Source organism: Bombina bombina, chromosome 4, assembly GCF_027579735.1.
Source record: "Bombina bombina isolate aBomBom1 chromosome 4, aBomBom1.pri, whole genome shotgun sequence".
Taxonomy (NCBI): Eukaryota; Metazoa; Chordata; class Amphibia; order Anura; family Bombinatoridae; genus Bombina; species Bombina bombina.
The window spans coordinates 165,972,668-165,997,138 of record NC_069502.1 but is presented as its reverse complement, the minus strand read 5'-3'; positions in this window follow the sequence as shown (position 1 = coordinate 165,997,138).

The window sequence follows — 24,471 nt, the reverse complement described above, 5'->3', positions numbered from 1 at the left end:
CTTACAAAATATAATAACCAAACATATGCTCTGGGACCCATGGTAAGTAGGTTGTGTTAAGTAGTACTGTTCTTTGCAGTTTAATACCTGTTACAACACCAAATGGTGGCAGGTCTATCTGGCCTTCATGATTAGCTGCACCCAAACCCAAAAAAAAGATGAGTGGTCTTAGACTAACACCCATGGCTAACTTGGTTGTTTCAATTAGTACTATTCTTAGCACTTTCATCCCTGTTACTGGTGGTCTACATGGCCATCATGATTAGCCGAACAAAATACTACAATCCAACCTTTGCTTAGTCTTCATAGGCTCTTCATTGGCTGTATTTTGATAGTACAGTTCTTATTATTTTTATAGCTAATACAACACCGAATGGTGGCAGCTCTATATGGCCTGCATGATTAGCCGCACCCTATACAAAAATAAATCCAAGCGGTCTTGGATTAACACCCATAGCTAACTCTGTTGTTTCAAGTAGTACTATTCTTAGCACTTTCATCTCATCATCCCTGTTACTTCCAGGACTCTCGGTGGTGGTCTACCACCACTACTTGAAACAACAGAGCAAACTGAGGATTAAGATCATCAACAATCAAGAATTTTTTAATTTTAATTAGTAACTATACACTACTGTGACAAAAAATTATGATTGGTGTAAATAGTTGGCAAGACGGCCTGGCATAAAAGGCTGGCAGGCAGGAGGTAGATGCAATTCAAGGACACTAGGAGACTGATTACTGACAGTCAAAACAGTGATGATTGACAATTTTTGCAATACTGTTAAAAGAAATATGATTGCCGGCAATAATTGGCTAGGTGGGCCTGGCACACAGCAGGCTGCAAGGCAGGAGGAAAGTGCAATTCAATGGCACCAGCAAACTGAGGATTCACAACAACTATTACCAAAATTGTTAATTTTTAATTATTAAGAATACTGTGACAACAAATAAGATTGGTGTAAATATTTTTCAAGTAGGCCTGGCACACAGGCTTGGAAGGCAGTAGAAAAGTGCAATTCTATGGCACGAGCAAACTGAGGATTAAGATCAACAATCAAGAATTTTTTAATTTTAATTAGTAACTATACTGTGACAACAATTATGATTGGTGTAAATAGTTGGCAAGACGGCCTGGCACAAATGGCTGTCAGGCAGGAGGTAAATGCAATTCAGGGACACTAGGAGACTGAATACTGACAGTCAAAACAGCGATGATTGACAATTTTTGCAATACTGTTAAAAGAAATATGATTGCTGGCAATAATTGGCTAGGTGGGCCTGGCACACAGCAGGCTGCAAGGCAAGAGGATAGTGCAATTCAATGGCACCAGCAAACTGAGGATTCACAACAACTATTACCAAAAATTTTAATTTTTAATTATTAAGAATACTGTGACAACAAATAAGATTGGTGTAAATATTTTTCAAGTAGGCCTGGCACACAGGCTTGGAAGGCAGTAGAAAAGTGCAATTCTATGGCACGAGCAAACTGAGGATTAAGATCAACAATCAAGAATTTTTTAATTTTAATTAGTAACTATACTGTGACAACAATTATGATTGGTGTAAATAGTTGGCAAGACGGCCTGGCACAAATGGCTGTCAGGCAGGAGGTAAATGCAATTCAGGGACATTAGGAGACTGAATACTGACAGTCAAAACAGCGATGATTGACAATTTTTGCAATACTGTTAAAAGAAATATGATTGCTGGCAATAATTGGCTAGGTGGGCCTGGCACACAGCAGGCTGCAAGGCAAGAGGATAGTGCAATTCAATGGCACCAGCAAACTGAGGATTCACAACAACTATTACCAAAAATTTTAATTTTTAATTATTAAGAATACTGTGACAACAAATAAGATTGGTGTAAATATTTTTCAAGTAGGCCTGGCACACAGGCTTGGAAGGCAGTAGAAAAGTGCAATTCTATGGCACGAGCAAACTGAGGATTAAGATCAACAATCAAATTTTTTTTAATTTTAATTAGTAACTATACTGTCTGTGACAACAATTATGATTGGTGTAAATAGTTAGCTAGACGGCCTGGCACAAAAGGCTGGCAGTGGCAGGCAGGAGGTAAATGCAATTCAATGGCACTAGGAGACTGAATATTTGCAGTCCAAAAAATTATGATTTTTATTTTTTATATACTGTTACAAGAATTATGATTGGTGCCACTAATTGGCTAGTTGGGCCTGGCACACAGGCTGGCAGATATGAGTCGAGGATGGTAGGTAGGGCAGCAATTTAACACAGTATGCTGTGTAAATGACAAAAACACAGGCCTGATAGAAAATTAAGTTAGATTACACTAGCAAAATATTTTAAAATTTTAGATTTTAATAGTAAAATTATGTTAAGAAGTGCAATGCACATATGACTCTATGAGTGGTCGCACTGGCTGGCTGCTACGTAGGGCAGCAATTAACAACAGTATGCTGTGTAAGTCAGATAGACAGTTAGACACATACCTGATAGAAAATAAAATTAGATTACACTAGCATAATGATTTAAAGACTTTTTTTGGGGAATTTAAAGAAAAAGGTTAAGCACATACATATGAGTCGTGGCTGATAGCCTTGGAAGGGCAGCTATTAAAAACAGTAGGCTCTGTAAGTCAGATACATACATGCCTGATAGAAAATACTATTAGATTACACTAGAAAAATGATTTAAATTATTTTTTTGGGGGGGAAATTAAAAAAAGGTTAAACACATATGAGTCGTGGCTCATAGACTAGGTAGGGCAGCAAGTAAACACAGTAGGCTCTCTATGTCAGCAAAACACACAGGCCGGATAGAAAATTATATTAGATTACACTAGCAAACAAATTTAAACTTTTTTTTTTTTTTTTATATTTAAATTAAGGTGAAGAAGATATGAGTGCTGGGTGACTGCCTGGCACAGACCAATTAACCAAAAGACTGAAAAAAATGAGGTATATTAATGCTGAGTGAGCCTGACAGACACAGGCCTGATAGTAAATGTAATTAGATTACACTAGCAAAATATTTTTTTTTATTTTTTTTTAAATTTAAAATAATGTTATAAACGGATATTAACACTGGTGGCTGGCACAGAGCAATGAACCAGAGTATATGCTGTGTGACACAGGCCTGATAGAAAATGAAAAAAAATTACACTAGCAAAATAATTAAATTTTTTGGTTAGTTAAATTTAAACTAATGTTGTTTGGGAGATATCAGTGGTGGCAGTAATCACAGCATATGCTGTGAGCCTTAAACACACAGCCTGAAAGCCAGGCAAATGCTAATAAAAAAATAAATGAAAAAAAAAAAAAAACGGCATGAAATATAGCCCTAAAAAGGGCTTTTTGGGGTGCTGTGCTTGCAGCAGAGATGAGTGGAGTCCTTCTGGACTGTAGTGGACACTAAATACACTAGCCTAGCTATGTTTTTCCTATTAATGTCAGGAGCAAAAACACAACACGTCCTCTCATTAAAAAAGCAAGGTCGTTATGAGTCTAAAATGGCGGATTCCGAGTAGCTGGGAGGGTCTGTGAGGGAGTGTCTGATGTTGATTGGCTCTAATGTGTCAGACAGCTGTGACATAAAGGGTCAAAGTTTCCTCAATGATGACACATAGGGGTGGATCGTACATCGCCATGTGTTCGCCCACAAACGCGAACGCGAACAAGCTATGTTCGCTGTGAACCGTTCGCGGGCGAACAGTTCGGGACATCACTAATCCTAGGATTACCCAAAATCTGACTTTACCCATAACATATACACATATACAGTAAATACATAAATACATAGGTATCCACATATAAACACACACACACTCACACACATATATATATATATATATATATATATATATATATATATATAAATATATATATACATGCATACATAAATTCATATTTAGACATGTATATGTGTGTTTCTCTATGTTAAAGCCCTTTGCCTGTCTTTTTTTTTTTTTTTTCTAACTGAGACCTCAGATCTTTGAGCCCTAAAAATGTTTTTATGCAATTTTTGTTTTAATATTTTTTATTAGATAGTGTTATTATGAGTGTAACTCTGCTTTGTCAAGTATATTTGATGTGTTTTGTGCACTATTTAGTCGAGCATAACAGTTAACCAGAGCTCTGTGCTCACGCTATCCCAAAACGTGTTAAATTAAATTGCACTCAAGCGAATGCGTTTACTTTCAACCTGTAATACATGTTCTACTTCCAATGCGTGCAAAGAGCCGTGTTAAACCCCTTTTTGCTTGCGTACAAATGTAGCCCATAATCAGGAATTGAAAATCTCACAATTTTCAGAATAACGTTACATGAAAGTGGGGCAAAATAAATAGTGAAAATATAGAGCAAAGTCGTTTTACTACATATAATTAAACATTTTATATTACATTAAAAGTGTGTAATGTCCATTTAAAGGCGTAGTCTAGTCCAAAATAAACTTTCATGATTCAGATAGGGCAAGTAATTTTAAACAACTTTCCAATTTACTTTTATTTTGCTTTGCTCTCTTGGTATTCTTTGTTGAAAGCTTAACCTAGGAGGTTTATATGCTAATTTCTTAGACCTTGATGGCCGCCTCTTATCTGAAAGCCTTTTGACAGTTTTCCACCACTAGAGGTTGTTAGTTCATGTGTGTCATATAGATAACACTGTGCTCACACACGTGGAGTTACCTAGGAGTCAGCACTGATTGGCTAAAATGCAAGTCTGTCAAAAGAACTGAAATAAGGAGGCAGTTTGCAGAGGCTTAGATACAAGAAAATCAGAGGTAAAAAATTATTAATATAACTGTGTTGTTTATGCAAAACTAGGGAATGGGTAATAAAGGGCTGATCTATCTTTTAAAACAACAATTCTGGTGTAGACTGTCCCTTTAAATAATATTACTTTGAGGAGATTCTAGGTCATAACATTGTGTGATTCCAAATGATGGTCATAAAGTAAAATATTAGGGATGCAGAATTACTAATACTGATCTTCATCTTCTACAACAACTTCCTATCTTTTATTATTTGTTAAATCTCCCTGTTCCTTTCTTTACCACTGCTTTCTCTGCATACAGCGCTGACATGAAAAAAATGCCCCATAATTCCCAAATAAAAAAACAGACTTTCCACTTGTCAACAGCAAAATAAAATATCCTATTGAACAACAAAATAAGGCCTAGATTTGGAGTTTGGCGGTAGCCGTGAAAACCAGCGTTAGAGGCTCCTAACGCTGGTTTTAGGCTACCGCCGGTATTTGGAGTCAGTCAGGAAAGGGTCTAACGCTCACTTTTCAGCCGCGACTTTTCCATACCGCAGATCCCCTTACGTCAATTGCGTATCCTATCTTTTCAATGGGATCTTCCTAACTCCGGTATTTAGAGTTGTGGCTGAAGTGAGCGTTAGAATTCTAACGACAAAACTCCAGCCGCAGAAAAAAGTCAGTAGTTAAGAGCTTTTTGGGTTAACGCCGGTTCATAAAGCTCTTAACTACTGTGCTCTAAAGTACACTAACACCCATAAACTACCTATGTACCCCTAAACCGAGCCCCCCCCACATCGCCGACACTCGATTACATTTTTTTAACCCCTAATCTGCCGACCGCCACCTACGTTATCCTTATGTACCCCTAATCTGCTGCCCCTAACACCGCCGACCCCTATATTATATTTATTAACCCCTAATCTGCCCCCCACAATGTCGCCGCCAGCTACCTACACTTATTAACCCCTAATCTGCCAAGCGGATCTCACCGCTACTATAATAAAGTTATTAACCCCTAATCCGCCTCACTCCCGCCTCAATAACCCTATAATAAATAGTATTAACCCCTAATCTGCCCTCCCTAACATCGCCGACACCTAGCTTCAAGTATTAACCCCTAATCTGCCGATCGGAGCTCACTGCTACTCTAATACATTTTTTAACCCCTAAAGCTAATTTTAACCATAACCCTAACACCCCCCTAAGTTAAATATAATTTTATTCTAACGAAATAAATTAACTCTTATTAAATAAATTATTCCTATTTAAAGCTAAATACTTACCTGTAAAATAAACCATAATATAGCTACAACATAAATTATAATTATATTATAGCTATTTTAGGATTTATATTTATTTTACAGGCAACTTTGTATTTATTTTAACCAGGTACAATAGCTATTAAATAGTTAAGAACTATTTAATAGCTAAAATAGTTAAAATAATTACAAAATTACCTGTAATAAATTAAATAAAATAAGGGACGTCATCCAAGATGGCGTCCCTCGAATTCCGATTGGCCGATAGGATTCTATCAGCCAATCGGAATTAAGGTAGGAAAATTCTGATTGGCTGATGGAATCAGCCAATCAGAATCAAGTTCAATCCGATTGGCCGATCCGATCAGCCAATCAGATTGAGCTCGCATTCTATTGGCTGATCGGAAGAGCCAATAGAATGCGAGCTCAATCTGATTGGCTGATCGGATCAGCCAATCGGATTGAACTTGATTCTGATTGGCTGATTTCATCAGCCAATCAGAATTTTCCTACCTTAATTCCGATTGGCTGATAGAATCCTATCAATCGGAATTCGAGGGACGCCATCTTGGATGACGTCCCTTAAAGGAGCCTTCATTCGTCGGTAGTCCGTCGGGCCAGCAGGATGTTCCGCGTCGGAGGTCTTCAAGATGGATCCGGAAGAAAGAAGATTGAAGATGCCGTTGATAGAAGACTTCAGCCGGATCATGGACCTCTTCAGCTCCCGCTTGGATGATGACTTCAGCCGGATCATGGACCTCTTCAGCTCCCGCTTGGATGTTGACTTCAGCCGGATCATGGACATCTTCAGCCCCCTGCTTGGGCTTGGATCAGGACATCGGAGGAGCTCTTCTGGATCGATCGGTGAACCTGGTATGGTGAAGATAAGGTAGGAAGATCTTCAGGGGCTTAGTGTTTATTTAAAGGGGGTTTGGGTTAGATTAGGGGTATGTGGGTGGTGGGTTGTAATGTTGGGGGGGGTATTGTATGTGTTTTTTTTACAGGCAAAAGAGCTGAATTTCTTGGGGCATGCCCCGCAAAGGGCCCTGTTCAGGGCTGGTAAGGTAAAAGAGCTTTGAACTTTAGTAATTTAGAATAGGGTAGGGCATTTTTTTATTTTGGGGGTCTTTGTTATTTTATTAGGGGGCTTAGAGTAGGTATAATTAGTTTAAAATTGTTGTAATATTTTTCTGATGTTTGTAAATATTTTTTTATTTTTTGTAACTTAGTTCTTTTTTATTTTTTGTACTTTAGATAGTTTATTTCATTGTAGTTATTTGTAGGTATTGTATTTAATTTATTTATTGATAGTGTAGTGTTAGGTTTAATTGTAGATAATTGTAGGTATTTTATTTAATTAATTTATTGATAGTGTAGTGTTAGGTTTAATTGTAACTTAGGTTAGGATTTATTTTACAGGTAATTTTGTAATTATTTTAACTATTTTAGCTATTGTACCTGGTTAAAATAAATACAAAGTTACCTGTAAAATAAATATAAATCCTAAAATAGCTATAATATAATTATAATTTATATTGTAGCTATATTAGGGTTTATTTTACAGGTAAGTATTTAGCTTTAAATAGGAATAATTTATTTAATAAGAGTTAATTAATTTCGTTAGATTTAAATTATATTTACCTTAGGGGGTGTTAGTGTTAGGGTTAGACTTAGCTTTAGGGGTTAATAAATTTATTAGAATAGCGGTGAGCTCCAGTCGGCAGATTAGGGGTTAATGTTTGAAGTTAGGTGTCGGCGATGTTAGGGAGGGCAGATTAGGGGTTAATACTATTTATTATAGGGTTAGTGAGGCGGATTAGGGGTTAATAACTTTATTATAATAGCGGTGCGGTCCGGTCGGCAGATTAGGGGTTAATAAGTGTAGTTAGGTGGAGGCGACGTTGTGGGGGGCAGATTAGGGGTTAATAAATATAATATAGGGGTCGGCGGTGTTAGGGGCAGCAGATTAGGGGTACATAGGGATAATGTAAGTAGCGGCGGTTTACGGAGCGGCAGATTAGGGGTTAAAAATAATATGCAGGTGTCAGCGATAGCGGGGGCGGCAGATTAGGGGTTAATAAGTGTAAGGTTAGGGGTGTTTAGACTTGGGGTACATGTTAGAGTGTTAGTTGCAGACGTAGGAAGTGTTTCCCCATAGACAACAATGGGGCTGCGTTAGGAGCTGAACGCGGCTTTTTTGCAGGTGTTAGGTTTTTTTTCAGCTCAAACAGCCCCATTGTTTCCTAGGGGGGAATCGTGCACGAGCACGTTTTTGAGGCTGGCCGCGTCCATAAGCAACTCTGGTATCGAGAGTTGCAGTGGTGTTAAATATGCCTGTACGCTCCCTTTTTGGAGCCTAACGCAGCCATTCTGTGGACTCTCAATACCAGAGTTATTTTAAAGGTGCGGCCAGAAAAAAGCCAGCGTTAGCTACGTGGGTCGTTACCGACAAAACTCTAAATCTAGCCGTAACAATGCTTAATTTTTAATTGTGTGTGATTTAAACAAAAGCTGTTATTTTAAATGTAAATTTAAATAAAATGGTAATATGGCACAAATATAATAATAATATTAATTAAACACAGCCAATGTGAACAGCTTTGCATAAAGATTGTTTCCACTAGTTAAAGATATTTGTCAATTCAAGTACTGCTTATATTGCAGGTACTGACTTGATTCACTATTTGAATGAAACATTGCTTTAGGTAAACATACATGGATGATGTGACCAAATCAATATGAGTCTACCCATATAAATACAGTTCTGCCATTTCTATTTGCTTATACCCATTTATAAATCATAATCCAGGAACCTAGCCTTGTTAATTAAACTGCCCAATTGATTTACATTCAATATGAGCAAACTGAACACACCACATTTATTGATTGTTAAATGACACTTAGAATAATTAAACAATTGGCATAAGATAAACCACTGCAGGGAATGAAGCACAAAATCAATAAGTAATATTTCCATTCTTTCACACCACTGATAACAATGTTGAGATATAGGTAAAATATTAGTGCAGTCAATTTGTCGGTCAAATAATAATCTACAATAGTAACCTTTTATAATCATTTTAATGTAACACATGACAGCAATGTTAAATTCAATAACTCAATTTGTTACTTTTGATGAATATGAATTACAGAGAATTTTATAAAATCATAGAAAAGTGCATAGAAGAAAGAGGCTTTTTTTTTTATAAAAAAATAATTAATGAAAGATTTTTAAATAAAAAAGCACAACTCATAATACTTTTGCTTTGGAAAGGTATTCTTATTTTACAATGTGTCAAATGGACACATTTCATGATATATTTTTATTGGGCTCTTTTAAGCAGACTATAAGCATTCAGTAAGAGATTGGGGGGAGTTGATCCCTACACACACATTTCCCTCAATAGGACTTAATGGGGTAAAATCCTTATGCTGGTATTCTGTAATATGGCTGCAATAAATAGAATTCACTAGGTGGAGAGAGTTAGAACAAGCTTCACGTCCAGCACATATGTTCCTGCTTCCTATTTTGTCTTTTCCTTAATGGGTGGAGGAGGCTGGGACACGAGAAATAGTGGCATCACAGCTCTCCACTATATTCACTTAGAGATTTGTGGCATGCAGTCCCAGAGGCTCATGGGTATATTTGGGATCAGTTGGAGCTCTCAGTAATTAGTACACCTCTTATTAAATGGTTCTATACCATTATCTTTCAACAAAAGTATCTGTAAAATTTAGATTTGAATTGATGAGAGTATATGCTTTATTACATTTACATTTAAAAAGCTGCAAATGTAGCTTTGGAGCACCTCGGCTGAGCGAGCCTGCAGCTGATAGTCATCAGCCCACTGCTTTTTAACCAACTGCACCAATGTTTAAGTGGCATTTCTCAATCCTCTCAGATTTCTCCTGCCAGGGAGAATCACATACGCAAGCAGAGGGCAGCGTATTGCTGTCTGCTAGCCACAATGACAGACAGGGGCAGATATGTCTGCCCTTGTCTGTCGAGCCGTTGCTGAATGGAGCCCTATATCAATGAGAAAAAGACTTTTCCTTAGAACTATGTCCAGCAAATTGGCACAATGCTGTAGCTCACACTAAAAAAGCCATTCACTGTGTAGCACTCTATGGGCTAGTTTACTAGTGTAGCAGTAGTTTGTGCTCCCGCTCGTGCATTAACTCCGCTAGAAGTAAGCTTTTTGCGTGCATTGGGTATCGCATGTATTCCTAGCTGAAATGCTGTTTTTTTCCTTTCTGTGGATTTATGAAAAACTGCCCTGAAAAAAAGGACTTTATTTTACTTTCTGCACTTGCTACTTTAAGTGTGTTCCAGTAAAAGGCTTGCCTGAAGGTTCTAAAGGCTTCCGTATCAGAAAGGTTCTGTCTAACAGCCACTGCTTACTTCGTACCATTATTGTGGACATCGATACAGCTGGTTAACGCACAGACAAGGATACGCCTAAGGGGAAGACATCGCTCTCAAATAGAACCTCTGGTCTTCGATCCTGGGTTGAAATAACGCAATGAAAGTCATCTGATTTCTGGTTCTGATTCCAGCTTCACAGCTATCTTGGATACTACACTTTTGTGCATCTTATCGGCTCTTCAGGGTTAATTTACAACACTGTTAATTATCCCTCTTGTTTTTAATATTGTTTTTTAATATTGTTTTTTACATTGGCTTTAATTTGTTTATATATATATATATATATATATATATATATATATATATATATATATATATATATATATATATATATATATATACATGTCTGATCAGCGTATTTCATGTATTTTAATAAATTGTAATATTTGATACATTTTACATCTGTGAGTTAGCCGTATTTGATCTGCAACATATTATTATCATTTGATATTATTTTATATTTTGGTGTTCTGATTTAAGGTTTTAGCGCTGTCGGTTGAGTAATCTACTACTAGTTAGTAGTTTTCTCTTTTAGCACTGTAGCGCATGTATTACAAGTCAAAAGTAAAACATTTTCGCATAAGCGCTAACCCAACACGTGCAAAAAGCCGAACTTAGGATATTGCGACAGCTTTAACATATTCCCCATAGACTTCAATGGAGTGTAAAAAGTGAAAAATAAAAAAGCAACACCCAACAAGTCCAACAAATCCAATCACGTTTTCTCAAATATGCTTACCCGACATGAAATATAATTTCCCATTTCAGTGTCCTTCACATAGAAGAATGTGTACCTATTTATTCATAAAAAATATATATATATATATATATATATATATATATATATATATATATAAATGCTTTTTTGGTAATAAATATATCTATACCTATATATTTAATTATATATATATATATATATATATATATATATATATATATATATATATATATACAGGGCCGCCATCAGGGGGTGACAGGGGTGACTCCTGTCAGGGGCCCAATGGGCCAGGAGGGCCCCATGAGGCAAGAACTAAAAAAAAAAATTTTTTTTTTTTTATTTTTTTTTTTTTTTTTACATTTTGGCAGCCACCAGTGGGTACTACAGCAGAGTGCTAATTCAGCATGGGAAATGTTATTACAAGGAGTAAAGTATTAGCATTTGAGATGATTTCTGAGTGTGCACTAAACCACTATGCACAGTGTGAGACAGACTTGGCACTTTGTTTGTACAGTGTGTGAGTACCACAGCTTATGGTTCCACCAAGACCATATAGAGTACAGCATTTTCAAAATCCATAAGTGCAGCTGACAGATGGGAACATTTGTACACTATATTTGAAGTGGTGCTCTTGGTTGGGGAAAATGGGGAAAAAACAAACAAACATATGTCAACCTTTTAAAAGTACTTTTCTTCATCTAGCCATCTACCCAGATCATTAATGTACAATTTTGAATTCACAGAATTATTTTTGTTTGCACATTTACAAATATGATTATTTCAAAAGTGATCTCTTAATTTCTGCAATTTTTTTTATCATGCATGTCACACACTGTTGATTTAGGGATGCAATGTGCATAAATGTTTCCTCCTTACCGCAAATCCACTTACGTCAATTGCATATCCTATTTTTTCAATGGGACTTGCATAGCGCCGGTATTACGAGTCTGACAAAAAGTGAGTGGAACACCCTCTCCTGTCAAGACTGGTACCACATTTAAAAGTCAGTAGTTAAGAGTTTTACACTACAACGCCGTAGCATAAAACTCTTAACTAAAGTGTAAAAAGTATACTAACACCCATAAACTACCTATTAACCCCTAAACCGAGCCCCCCCACACACATCACAAACACATTAAAAATAATTAACCCCTAATCTGCCGAACCAAACATCGCCGCCATCTACCTACATTTATTAACCCCTAATCTACCGCCCCAATGTCGTCGCCACTATTTTAAAGTTATTAACCCCTAAATCTAAGTCTAACCCTAACCCCCCTAAATTAAATATAATTTAAATAAATATAAATAAAATAACTATCATTAACTAAGTTATTCCTATTTAAAACTAAATACTTACCTATAAAAAAAAACCTAAGCTAGCTACAATATAACTAATAGTTACATTGTAGCTAGCTTAGGGTTTATTATTATTTTACAGGCAAGTTTGTATTTATTTTAACTAGGTAGAATAGTTATTAAATAGTAATTAACTATTTAATAACTACCTAGCTAAAATAAATACAAATTTACCTGTAAAATAAAAACGAACAAAGTTACAATTACACCTAACACTACCACTATAATTAAATTAATTCCCTAAATTAAATAAAATTATCTAACGTACAAACCCCCCCCCCACTAAATTACAGAAAATAATAAACAAATCTCCCTAACAAAATAAAAAAGCCCCCCCAAAATAAAAAAGCCCTACCCTACACTAAATTACAAATAGCCCTTAAAAGGGCCTTTTGCAGGGCATTGCCCCCAAAGTAATCAACTCTTTTCCCTGTAAAACAAAATACAAATCCCTCCCCCAACATTAAAACCCACCACCCACACAACCAACCCTACTCTAAAACCCACCCAATCCCCCCTTAAAAAAACACTAACCCCCTGAAGATCACCCTACTGGGAGACGTCTTCATCCAAATGGGGCAGAAGTGTTCCTCCAGACGGGCATAAGTCTTCATCTGAGCCGGGCAGAAGTGGTCCTCCAGATGGGCAGAAGTCTTCATCCAGACTGCATCTTCTATCTTCATCCATCCGGCACGGAGTGGGTCCATCTTCAAGACATCCGACGTGGAGCATCCTCTTCATCCAGAGTCTTCTTACTAAATGATGGTACCTTTAAGTGACGTCATCCAAGATGGCGTCCCTTCAATTCCGATTGGCTGATAGAATTCTAACGCAAAACTCGTAATCTAGCAGTTTGTTTTTCTGCTCTTATTTTTACTACTTATTTCTCCTCATCCTGTCCCTCATACCTTCTTAAATGATCCTTCTATTTTTCTAAAAACTCTCTACCCCCACTCATCAGACCGTCTCTAACCTTGTATGTAGCAATTTTCTAACTCCTTCGCTACAGAGAACTTGCCCAATATACCAGAGAATTTTTAGGATTTTACCTATCACTCCTCCACTAAATGGAAATAGAGCCTTGTGTTTTTTAATTAGCTGCCAAAACTATATATTTATTATATATTTTTATTTTAAGTAGACAACTCAAGGAATTGATCTAGGCCCATTTTGGTATAGTTCAGGCCACCATTTCACAGCCAAATGCAATCATATAAAAAAACACACTTCTATTTTTCCCGGGAGTAAAGAGGTTAATAAGGTAGCTTGTAAGATTAATTTTAGCTTTAGTATAAAGATTACCCTCCCACCTGATTCTTCACACTCCCCTGAGATCCCTAACTGAACCCTCACCAAACAGGCTCTCTTCCCTCCCGTCAACCCCACCATCTGGTCACGTCCATCTTAGGTACTGCAGACAGTCTGACAATGTGCAGTTTTATTTGTTTTTGTTTTTAATAATTATTATAATTATTATTTTTTATATTTATTTTTTTATGCCATGTAGTTATTCTCCTCAACCCTTCCACCTCAAGTAGCTCTCTAAACCTCCCACTACTTGCGGCCATCTTTAATACTGGCAGCTGTCTGTCTATTTATTTTTATTTATTTTTATTTTTTTAAATATTTTCTGTAGTGTAGTGGTCTCCCCTTATGGCAATCGTTAGTCAGGGACCCGCAACTTGACCTTTTTTCTGTAGTGTAGCGCTCCATACCTCCCTCTCCCTTTATTTCATTTTTTTGCAGTACCTCCCCCTACGCTGCTGGATTGCCCACCCGCCTTCCGGTTTCCCTCCCACACCTCCCGCCAGCATCAGCAAATGATCTTACAGACGGTGACACACACATCTTCTCTGATCCTGCTCCGGTTCCATATGAAGACAGATGCCATGAGCTCAGGAACTATAACTCTCAGCACTAATGTTACAGCCGAGACTGCTGGAGCTTCCTTCAGCTCCGATGTATATTTGCATAATGTGGTACAATAGGCAAAGTACTGCATGACTTATAAATAAAATAATAAATTTTAACATAAATAAATAAAACATACCTATTTAAAGAAGCGTATCACTTCTCCCCCGAAAGTCTTCATCCTAACCAACCAAATAAAATGTAAACTTTCTTGTCTCACCGCTGCAACTAAAACCCAAGAAACAAACCACCACACACTTTTGTCTGTATCCTTCTTTTCTTGTATTAACTTATTTCGTTTAGAATGTTTTACATATCTTTATTACTTTACCTAAACAGTTATTGCATACCACTACTTATGTATCCACTGCTATAGCATGTGATGGTGCTTTACTAATAATAATCTAAATATACTGCTGATTACGGTTATAAATGTGTACCGTGTGGTAATGTTAGTACCTTAGAAATATTGTGAGACCTATTTAAGAATATATTTTATTAATGGGGTAAATGTTGCAAGAAACTAAAATTATTAAGAGGCTTACTAACAATTTCAGTGATAAGATAAATGGTAAAATATGTCATTTGCATGAGTCACTGAAGACAGTTATCTAAGGTCAATTGAGTGCAAACATCTATTAGAATTGTTCCATTAATAAAGTAGCTATTTAATCTCCATGTAAATAAAATGTTTTAGCAAACAAACAGCTTTAATCTATATTTTCATTTTTATTTCACAATAATAGATTACAGTTACAGTCCTCTTTTTTTTAGCAAATTATCAAAGATTGAGTTTTAAATAAAAAAGGTGGACATTTTTAAAATGCTTAATAGATTTACAAATAATTATAAGTATACTGAAGCATTATAGAAGTGATCAGTAGGTTAGCTGCTACAATTTATATCTGACAAGTTAAAATAGGTTAATAAAACAGTGAACAAAATATTTTTGTTGTAGTTCTTTTTCTTTGCAAGTCCCTCTGATAATAAAGGAAACATGCCAACAGCAAGTCTCTTCCTATAAAATGCACCTTTTGTAGCACTGAGCTGACAAGCACACAGATGGCTTTTCTAAACTTGAATAGAGAAAGTATGTCAATTATCATCCGGCTGACAGCCCACAAAGAACATCAACTCTTTCATACAAAGATTTCAAAAACAGCACTTGGCTATTTCTGAACAAAAGTGACTTTTAATAACTCTTGCCATCAGCAAATTAGTAATATATATATATATATATATATATATATATATATATATATATATATATATATATATATATATATTACAGTATCTCACAAAAGTGAGTACACCCCTCACATTTTTGTAAATATTTTATTATATCTTTTCATGTGACAACACTGAAGAAATGACACTTTGCTACAATGTAAAGTAGTGAGTGTACAGCCCGTATAACAGTGTAAATTTGCTGTCCCCTTAAAATAACTCAACACACAGCCATTAATGTCTAAATCGTTGACAACAAAAGTGAGTACACCCCTAAGTGGAAATGTCCAAATTGGGCCCAATTAGCCATTTTCCCTCCCCAGTGTCATGTGACTCATTAGTGTTACAAGGTCTCAGGTGTGAATGGGGAGCAAGTGTGTTAAATTTGGTGTTATCTCTCTCACACTCTCTCATACTGGTCACTGGAAGTTCAACATGGCACCTCATGGCAAAGAACTCTCTGAGGATCTGAAAAAAATAATTGTTGCTCCACATAAAGATGGCCTTTGCTATAAGAAGATTGACAAGACCCTGAAACTGAGCTGCAACATGGTGGGTAAGACCATACAGCGGTTTCACAGGACAGGTTGCACTCAAAACAGGCCTCACCATGGTCGACCAAAGAAGTTTAGTGCACATGCTCAGAGTCATATCCAGAGGTTATCTTTGGGAAATAGACGTATGAGTGCTGCCAGCATTGCTGCAGAGGTTGAAGAGGTGGGGGGTCAGCCTGTCAGTGCTTAGACCATACGCCGCACACTGCATCAAATTGGTCTGCATGGCTGTTGTCCTAGAAGGAAGCCTCTTCTAAAGATGATGCACAAGAAAGTCTGTAAACAGTTTGCTGAAGACAAGTAGACTAAGGACATGGATTACTGGAACCATGTCCTGTGGTCCGATGAGACCAAGGTAAACTTATTTGGTTCAGATGGTGTCAAGCGTGTGTGGCGGCAACCAGGTGAGGAGTACAAAGACAAGTGTGCCTTGCCTACAGTCAAACATGGTGGTGGGGGTGTCATGGTCTGGGCCTGCGTGAGAGCTGCCAGCACTCGGGAGCTACAGTTCATTGAGGGAACCATGAATGCCAACATGTACTGTGACATACTGAAGCAGAGCATGATCCCTTCCCTTTGGAGACTGGGCCGCAGGGCAATATTCCAACATGATACCGACCCCAAACACACCTCCAAGACGACCACTGCCTTGCTAAAGAAGCTGAGGATAAAGGTGATGGACTGGCCAAGCATGTCTCCTGACCTAAACCCTATTGAGCATTTGTGGGGTATTTTAAATTGGAAGGTGGGGGAGCGCAAGGTCTCTAACATCCACCAGCTCTGTGATGTTGTCATGGAGGAGTGGAAGAGTACTCCAGTGGCAACCTGTGAAGCTCTGGTGACCTCCATGCCCAAGAGGGTTAAGGCAGTGCTGGAAAATAATGGTGGCCAGACAAAATATTGACACTTTTGGCCCAATTTTCACATTTCCACTTAGGGGTGTACTCACTTTTGTTGCCAACGGTTTAGACATGAATGGCTGTGTGTTGAGTTATTTTGATGAGACAGCAAATTTACACTGTTATACAGGCTGTACACTCACTACTTTACATTGTAGCAAAGTGTCATTTCTTCAGTTTTGACACATGAAAAGCTATAATAAAAAAATTACAAAAATGTGAGGGGTGTACTTACTTTTGTGAGATATTGTATATATATATATATATATATATATATATATATATATATATATATATATATATAAATGTTAAAATAGATTTTCATCCACCATCTCAATATTCTTTACAGTAGTGTATACAGAGTTCCTATTATAATCCTAGTCCTGTAATGTTTTAACTCTTGTTTGTGATGTCAATATAGATAAAAATTGTATTTCATAAGTAATTGCCGTTCTGTAGTATTTAAACATATGCTAGAGATAAGTGATATGTTTAAAATGTACTCAATATGGCAGTACAAGAAAATTAAGTTGCACCTACAGTCTAGTCCACTAAACTTTACCAGACAATATGTCCTAGGAAGATATATCCAATACAAAATAAAAAAAAACACAATTCTGAAAATCTAGTAATTGATTTTCAGATTCTTACACACATACAAAAAAGGAAACAGATTTGGCATATAAACATATTAATTGATTATTTCATATTTAAATAACTCAGTTTAATATGCTTTATTTGTGAGGAAGTTATGCAGAACGTTATTATTTTGCTGTATACTCCAATAGTTTATTACGCTGTATAGACTTGTTAAATTTCAGATATGTTTGCACCAATTGTTTATGGCAAAGAGAATGTATAATAATAATTTATATTATGTTGTATATGGTCAGTGGTTGAGTTATCCTAAAGCAAGCACTTAATACAGTCAAGAGACATAGCACCAGAGTGCCCAGAGTAAAGCAGAGTTATTTATCTGTTTCAGGTAGGCAGAATAGCATCCAAGTATAACAGTTAATGGGAAATGTTATTAGAGTTATTTAAATATGAAATAATATTGTATAGAATGGAGTTTTTGAAGACAGACCTCTGCAGATCAATTGCTATAACAGGCCTTGTATAATGTGTATTGTAAACTGCAGTAACTGTATTATTCGCTCCATTAGCATGGATGGCGACAGGTTTACAAAATAAAGTCAGTTTGTTATATTCTGTTGGGTCTGCCTAGTTAAACAGGTTGTTAAATGGATTCGCTGCAGCCACCTGTTGAAATCAATATGGCCGAATTATGAAAAGGCTATGGTTAGTAAAGCAATAGAGACCTTGGCCTCCATTACATATACAGCGTCGCCCGCAAAAGCCGGCACCGTCGGTTTTTACACGATTTTGATTTTACATATGTGGCGCCGCATATAATAATTTATATTAGAGACATAGCACCAGAGTGCCCAGAGTAAAGCAGTTATTTATCTGTTTCAAATGAGAATCACAAAATAAATGTGTTACACCAGAAAAAGCTCCGCCTCTTTATTCTAAAATTACAACATTTTATTTAGGTTTTCTATCAAACACTTAAAACCAAAGAAAATTTCTAACTTAAACTGCCTCAATCCCCTTTGGGAGCTTTGCATTAAATCATCAATGATATCACTGATGACATCACACATTACATAATTGATGACATTATTTGTGACATTACCTATTACATCATCAGTGTAATCACTAGTGACATCACTCTATAGTCAAAGGGAACACACACATACAATCCCATCCTCACACTCTCCCCTCAATTTCTACCACACACAACATGCTTCTGTTCATCACTTACGCCCTCCCTCCTCAAACACAGTCTCCTACTCAATATCTCTTCCCACCTCCCTGATATTCACTATCCTCTTCACCCTCTAACACAAATTCCTCTTTACCTCATCTGTTCCCAGTTTGCGTCACACACTCTTACTTCTCTGTACCTCACACACAGCACCCTCCTCACCCCCTGTCTGTTACACACAGCCTCCTCCTTAACCTGACCCGTCTTTTTTTTTTTTACACAGCCCTACTTACCTCTTAGCTCACTGTTCCTAACATGCCAGCCCTTGCTCACCTTCTTATTCCCCCTCTCCTTTGCACTTAGCCCCCTCCTGCTCTCATCCCCTCTCCCCACATACAAACTCCTGCTCAACCTTCAACACCACACACTAAAACATTTCTCTAGTGGCAGCACCTATACTGTTACAAAAGTTTATTCTTGAGAAACCACAATCAATTTTGAATGACTTGTTGGGTGATTATTTCCACTTTTCACACTCTATGTGGGAATATGTTGACGCGGTTGCAATATTCAAAGTTTGTTTTTTTGGATGCATCTGGTTAGCATGCAAGCGAAAACTTTTTTACTTTCAACTAGTAATATGCGCTACTTAACGTGCACAAAATGTGGAAGTCTAGTGATGTCAATGATAATGTCATCAACAATGTCCCAAGGGGGAGTGGGAGTAATTTAAGTTTGGCATTTCCTTCCTTTTAAATGTTTAATAGAAAACAGATTATGAACAGTCCAAAATACAATATGATAAAATCCATACTATCCATTATCAGGGAAAATATACATTAATCATCAGGTAGCTACAACAACAAAACAGCTGTTTTAAGAGATGTCAGTCAAAAGTGAGACGTTAGTTTTTAAATAATAAAGCTTCCCCACTTAGTCAAAGGCCACTCATGGACCTCCTATTACTCTTATAAAACAAGTAAGTGGGGGGATAATTAAAGATCATAAAATGTCATAAAGTCTCTTCAGGAGGGTATCATTAACGTAAAGAAGTGTGCCAAGTGTATCAATGCAAATATATACTGTATATATTATTGAAAGCTTCAAAATAGGTAATCGCTTAGTAGTACTATCAAGATGAACACATAAATATAGAGCAAACCTAAAGTATACATAAGAAGGATAGCCATGTATTTTAGAAACAATTTAAGATATATTAATGTGTATTTTGCTAGTTACGCTCACTCTATATATGAGGTGTAGTGGATTAGGTAGCGTGATAAAATATGGTCAACTATATGCAGTAGTATAGCGGGAAGCTCTCTTTCATACAATATAATAGCCTCATATTGGAACCAATATAAATAATTATACAGGTAGGGTGTACCAAAAGAGAACCTTCTTTGTTTATAGCCTAGAAGAGTATACTTTGGCATAAATAAGACCCCGGGGGTTAAAAGGATATTAATCTAATAATACAATGATACAAATGGGGGAACATCCTATGCTGTTTAGTTAAGAGATGGAGTCACAACCTATGATGCTACTAAATTCCATGAGCTGTGAATTAAGAACAAGTTCAACTAAAAAAGAATGGTCACATAATTAAATATTCTCTACTCAAAAACAAAACAAAAAAAGGAAGAAAAATGGGGGATAGCCAAACCACATCACTCCGACCACAGATAATGTAGTAGGATTAAAACAAAAATATTCATAAAATATCAATTGATAGAGACACTTGAAAGGAGAGTGATAGTCAATAATCCTTAAACCTATATATGGGATACTACAAATATAGTTAAATGTAAGTGGTGAGCATATAAGGTAAATATGCATATATTAGAAAACATTTAAGTAGAGAAAGACTATATACCCTCTAAAACTATTTTTACTTAATCCCCATATAATAAAATATATGAGGATTAACACTATGTAGGCATAGGTAGACAATTATAAAACAATTGTATAGTTTCAAAACAGTACAGGTGACAGAACTGTCCATTGTCCATCATCAAGTGTGGAGCAAATATTTTTTGTATTAGCAAAATCAATAACTTAGGAAACATACATATATAACCAGAAGCTGCATATAGTGGCCGTTATATACCTATATTTACCCTACTCCGGTACTCACAAACGTATTCAAAAAAGTTAACTGGCCAGTCCATGAGAGATAGATTGCACTAAGATGGATAATGTACCAACATTGTTTTGGAGACCCTACCACCATGTCCCAGGACTCCAGTTATAGGATGATATCTCCCAACACAAAAATGTCATTTAGAATAAGGAGATAAAGGCACACTGGTGTAAAGCAACACATTCTCTGAGGTAGGCATAGATGGCAGCATAGGTGGGCTAGTGTCCAGAGGTGAAAAAGGCTGGCATAGGTGATGACTGGTATGCAGGTAATAAAGGGGGTCACTGGCTCCATGAGAAACTCCACCTCTTACTTCAGCTTTGTATAGATCCATTCCTCAAATTCCTGGGAGCAGCATTCGGATAATTGAGCCACTGACTTATCTGTATTGTGTTTTGTTAACAAACTCTCTAACGCATTCATAAGATGTTGTTTCAAACTACAATAGTGGTCATCAATGAGCTGAAGCATGTGAGACTCCCATCCTTCTAATACTAGCATAGGTTTCAACTGTAAATTTTTTTAGATTTGCCCTTCAAAACCATATTGCAGTTGCAGAGTATAATTAAGCTTTGTGGGTCTGTTTAGTTTGTAATAAAGAAGTTTTAAGTCTGTCTGAGACTACATTACCGGTTATCTGGTGAGGGGGTGCCGAGGTCTCTCAATTAGGCTACCTAAGACCTCAGTGATCCGGGTCAGTGCTCCAGGGTCATAAATTCAACAAGAAGAGTATAATTCAAGTCAGCTAATTGTATAAAAGTTAGTTGCATGATTGTAGGTCTAAACGGCAGATTAGACAGATATCTCTGGGAACTCCTGAGTTCACAACCTGTCACAGTCACTGTCCAGACACGCCCCATATTATATTATATTTTATATATACTATATATATATATACACAACACACAGAAAACCCCTGAGCAGCCTGGGTGACAGGCAAGCAGGGAAGGATTACAAACATTATCAACACAACACACAGAAAACCTGGCACTCACCAGCAGATACACAGTAATGTTTAAAAGCAAAACTGGGGGAAGTCAGTTACATTTGGCACCAAAGGATCTAGCCCAGGACCACATCAAGGTCTTTCCCTTCCTGGGACCCTAAACCAGCACCCACACAATGCATGCTTTCAAACAAACCAACTGGGAACCTCCCAGGGTAACACAGGCTTTTGTAATCTCCCCTATATGAATACAAAACACAGGAATGGACCCCACTCACAGACTGGACTGGGTACACATCCTAATTCACTGTAAACTCCACAGCCCTGAACACTGACAGACAGCTGCACAGTTCCCAGCAACCCAGGCAGTTAACCCCTGAGCAGCCTGGGTGACAGGCCCACAGGGAAGCATTACAAACATTATCAACACAACACAAAGAAAACCTGGCACTTGCCAGAGACCTTGACGTGGTCCTGGGCTTCATCCTTTGGCACCAAATGTAACTGACTTCTCCCAGTTTTGCTTTTAAACATTACTGTGTATCTGCTGGTGAGTGCCAGGTTTTCTGTGTATTGTGTTGATAATGTTTGTAATGCTTCCCTGTGGGCCTGTCACCCAGGCTGCTCAGGGGTTAACTGCTTGGGCTGCTGGAAACTGTGCAGCTGTCTGTCAGTGTTCAGGGCTGTGGAGTTTACAGTGGCTTAGGATGTGTACCCAGTCCAGTCTGTGAGTGCGGTCCATTCCTGTGTTTTGTATTTACATAGGGGAGATTACAAAAGCCTGTGTAAACCTGGGAGGTTCCCAGTTGGTTTGTTTGAAAGTATGCATTGTGTGGGTGCTGGTTTAGGGTCCCAGGAAGGAGGAGACCTTGACGTGGTCCTGGGCTTGATCCTTTGGTGCTAAATGTAACTGACTTCCCCCAGTTTTGTTTTTAAACATTACTGTGTATCTGCTGGCAAGTGCCAGGTTTTCTGTGTGTTGTGTTGATAATGTTTGTAATCCTTCCCTGCTTGCCTGTTACTCAGGCTGCTCAGTGGTTAACTGCCTGGGTTGCTGGGAACTGTGCAGCTCTCTGTCAGTGTTCAGGGCTGTGGAGTTTACAGTGACTTAGGATGTGTACCCAGTCCAGTCTGTGAGTGCAGTCCATTCCTGTGTTATATATATATATATATATATATATATATATATATATATATATATATATATATATATATATATATATATATATATAAATATATATATATATATATATATATATATATATATATATATATATATATTAATAGCTACCTAGTTAAAATAATTACAAAATTACCTGTAAAATAAATCCTAACCTAAGTTATAATTAAACCTAACACTATCAATAAATAAATTAAATCAATTAACTACAAGTACCTACAATTAAATAAACTAAACTAAACTACAAAAAAAACCCCCACTAAATTACAATAAATAAAAAAAGATTAAAAGAATTTTAAGCTAATTAAACTATTTTAATTTAGATTAGGGTAGGGAATTTTTTTATTTTGGGGGGCTTTGTTATTTTATTAGGGGGGTTAGAGTAGGTGTAATTAGCTTAAAATTCTTTTAAATTTTTTTTATTTTTTGTAATTTAGTGTTTTTTTTTTTTTTGTAGTTTAGATTAGTTTATTTAATTGTAGGTACTTGTAGTTAATTGATTTAATTTATTTATTGATAGTGTAGTGTTAGGTTTAATTATAACTTAGGTTAGGATTTATTTTACAGGTAATTTTGTAATTATTTTAACTAGGTAGCTATTAAATAGTAAATAACTATTTAATAGCTATTGTACCAAGTTAAAATAAATACAAAGTTACCTGTAAAATAAATATAAATCCTAATATAGCTACAATATAATTATTCGTTATATTGTAGCTATATTAGGGTTTATTTTACAGGTAAGTATTTAGTTTTAAATAGGAAGACTTTAGTTAATAATATTTAATTTATTTCGTTAGATTAAAATTATATTTAACTTAGAGGGTGTTAGGGTTACGGTTAGACTTAGCTTTAGGGGTTAATACATTTATTAGAGTAACGGCGAGGTCCGGTCGGCAGATTAGGGGTTAATACTTAAAGTTAGGTGTCGGCGATGTTTGGGAGGACAGAGATTAGGGGTTAATACTATTTATTATAGGGTTTGCGAGGTGGGAGTGAGGCGGTTTAGGGGTTAATACATTTATTAGAGTAGCGGCGAGTTCCGGTCGGCAGATTAGGGGTTAATAAGTGTAGGTAGGTGGCGACGACGTTGGGGGGGCAGATTAGGGGTAAATAAATATTATGTAGATGTCGGCGATGTTAGGGGCAGCAGATTAGGGGTACACAGGGATAAAGTAGTTGGCGGCGGTGTGCGTTCTACAGATTAGGGGTTAAAAAAATTTATTATAGTGGCGGCCATGTGGGGGGACCTCGGTTTAGGGGTACATAGGTAGTTTATGGGTGTTAGTGTACTTTAGAGCACTGTAGTTAAGAGCTTTATGAACCGGCGTTAG